The sequence below is a fragment of the Amphimedon queenslandica genome, unplaced genomic scaffold (genome assembly GCF_000090795.2).
Source record: "Amphimedon queenslandica unplaced genomic scaffold, v1.1 AMPQUscaffold_13402, whole genome shotgun sequence".
Lineage (NCBI taxonomy): Eukaryota > Metazoa > Porifera > Demospongiae > Haplosclerida > Niphatidae > Amphimedon > Amphimedon queenslandica.
Window position 1 is genome coordinate 220,403 of NW_003546362.1, and position 3,139 is coordinate 223,541.

The following is a 3,139-nucleotide window of genomic DNA, read 5'->3' on the forward strand; positions in this document are numbered from 1 at the left end:
GGTATTGTATATGACATTGTCTATACTAGTGTATTATACACAACTCTATATATACATGTAGGTGTTTTGTAGGAGAGACTTCTTCATTGTGATAATTTTTCCTGATACATATACATGTTCTTATGTTGTGCAGAAAGTTTAAGTTGATTCCGATCAAAATTGGATTTTTTACAAATTTTCAAATTTCCTCAAAAATTGGGCCTTCCTGTGCATGGCCCCAAGGCCAAATTTCGCCAAAATTAAAAAAGAGAGAATTTTGCTTTTTTATAATTTTTCCTGATGCATATTTATGTTCTTATGTTGTGTAGAAAGTTTGAGCTGATTCTGATCAAAATTGGATTTTTTTACAAATTTTCAAAGTTCCTCAAAATTTGGGCCAAAGTTCCTCAAAATTTGTGCCAAAGTCCCTGTACTATTATAGTACAGGGTCATCAGCCAAATTTTGCCAAAAATGACTAAGAGAGAATTCTATGTTTTTATAATTTTTTCTGATCCACATACATGTTCTTGTGCTGTGTTGAAAGTTTAAGCTGATTTCGATTGAAATTGGATTTTTTACAAATTTTTTAATTTGCTCAAAAAATTGGACCAAAGTTCCTGTACTATAATACAGGGTCTCTGGCCAACCAAATTGACATGAAGGACTTTTCTCATTGAAATGTGATAATTTCCAGACATGCAGTCTCTATACTAGCTACATGCACAGTCCACTAGCACAAACTAATTATGGAACTAAAAATTTAGCTCTACTAACAAATACATGTACATGTAGTCCACAGCACAGTTATTGTATATACATGTAGTTATATGTATGTCAGGCCTGTGGTAATAGTAATATGTAATAGTAATTTACTAAATGTAATAGTAACGATTACAGGGTACCAAGTAATAGTAATAGTAATAGTAATAATTGTCAAAGTAATATGTAATCTCAATATTACACAGCTATTACTTGCAGTGTTACACTAAGAGTAACAATAGCAAAATAGCAAGTTAGCCAGGAACTATTGCTCACTACTGAGGCTTATTATTGTAAATATAGCAAAGAATTCTTAATTAGAAACTATAAAATGACTTAGATTGACTTCAAAATTAGATTATTTTTATTAATAACATGTAAAAGTTTATAGCGTATTGTAATAGTAATTGTAATAGTAATAGTAATAGATTACTTTGAAAAAAGGCTGTAATAGTAATAGTAATATAATAGCTAAAATTTTCAAGTAATAGTAATAGTAATAGATTACATTTATTTGTAATTGACCCCAGGCCTGACGCATGTACATGTAGTATACTGAATTTAGTCTACAAAATATTTTCACCCAAGCTCTGGTTCTAGTTATAGCACAACATAAGGCGTTCAAGTTCTGGTTACAGTTCTCTAACTTTAAAAGTTGGGTTTAGTTATAGCATGGTTTGTAAATTTTTGTTTTTCTTTGTTTTGGTGATGCTAATGCATCAGGTGTCTTGTAACTCTCTTTATTGATGAACTCTACATGTACATGTAGTTAGTCCTCATGTGTACAATTCAAGTCAAATTTTGCAATTATGATGTATATCACTTGCTGATTATTAACTAATGCTGCTATTTGTACTTAAACTAACCCATGCATAATTCTTTTGATGTTTTAGCTTAAGTATAATAGTATAATTGAGTAGTAAGGAGTGGATTAACTTGTTGTCAGTTTTATCAGTGGTCAGATACTATATCAGAACAGCCCACATTAGTCCACTCCTCCAGTTATTGTAATGTTAATGTTATTGTAGAATTTTGTAATTATGACGTATGTCTTTTGTAGTAGAAATGAGTAGTAATGAGTGGATTATTCTGTTATCAATTTGGATAATTTAATTTTGGTTTAAGTTATCAGATACAGTCCACATAGTCCACTCCTCCAGTTATTGTAATGTTACTAAAATATGTACACCTGATACAGTAGTCTTTGTGAGGTCTGTCTGGTTACATACTCTTCATTTCTCGGTGCAGACCCATGTTTTAGAGAGACAGTTATGGCTGAAGATGAAGATGACTGGAACATACCATTCATCCCAGGCAATGAGAACTTTGAAGACACACAATTTGTCCCAGGCAATGAGAACTTGGTAGGCGATGAGAACACTGAAGGGAATGAAAACATCGAAGGCAATGAGAACCTTGAAGGTAATGAGAACCTTGAAGGTAATGAAGACACTGAAGACAAGGTGATCAATGACAAAGTTGAAGGCAACAATGATAAAGAAGGCAGTGATATTGATTCTAAGGCAAATAGAAAAAAGCCAATCAATATACTAGTGATTGGTCCTACTTTCTCTGGAAAAACAACCCTCATCAATGCTATGTTTGGGGAGGATGTTGTAACTGTTAAAGTTAGTGCAGAATCTCAAACAAGGAAAGTAGAAGCTTATGAAGGAGAGTACAAAGGTGTGAAGATAAAACTTTATGATACGGTTGGTTTTGGAGATACTGAAGGCAAAACTGGTCGCAACATTATATTTGAAATTGCTGAGCATGGTCAGTTTGATCTAATCCTCATTTGTACCAAGCTAGTGGAACATGTTGATCGGTATATGTTTGATGAATTGGCCTCCGTCTTACATGCAGATATGTGGAAGAGGACAGTTGTCGTATTAACATTTGCAAACCAATTCAAGACACTCAGGAGTGTAACGGAGTCTAAAAAGGAATTGAAAGAACAAATGAACATGCAAATAAATTCGTGCAGAAAATGTGTTGTTGAGTTTCTTTCTAAAAGCGTTAATAAGGAAGTGTTGGAAAAAATACCGTTCTGTATAGCTGGAGTAAAAGATAAAAAGAAGTTACCTACAACTGACGACTGGCTGAAAGCATTATGGGTCACTAGTATCAGACATTCTAGTGATGAAGCACGTCCATTCTTAACGTTTTGTGCGAGGAATCGAGGGATTATTGAAACAGGATCTTTTATAGGGTCTGTTGGCGCTGGAGCTGGTATTGGTGCTGGTATTGGTACTTTCATTGCCCCTGGGGCTGGTACTGCAATAGGGGCTGGTATTGGAGCTGGAGTGGCAGCTGGTGTGTCTCTTGTTGGAATTCTTGTGGGACGTATAGTTAAATAATTAAATTATAAGTAATTGTAGTAATTAGAAAAAGAATTATTAG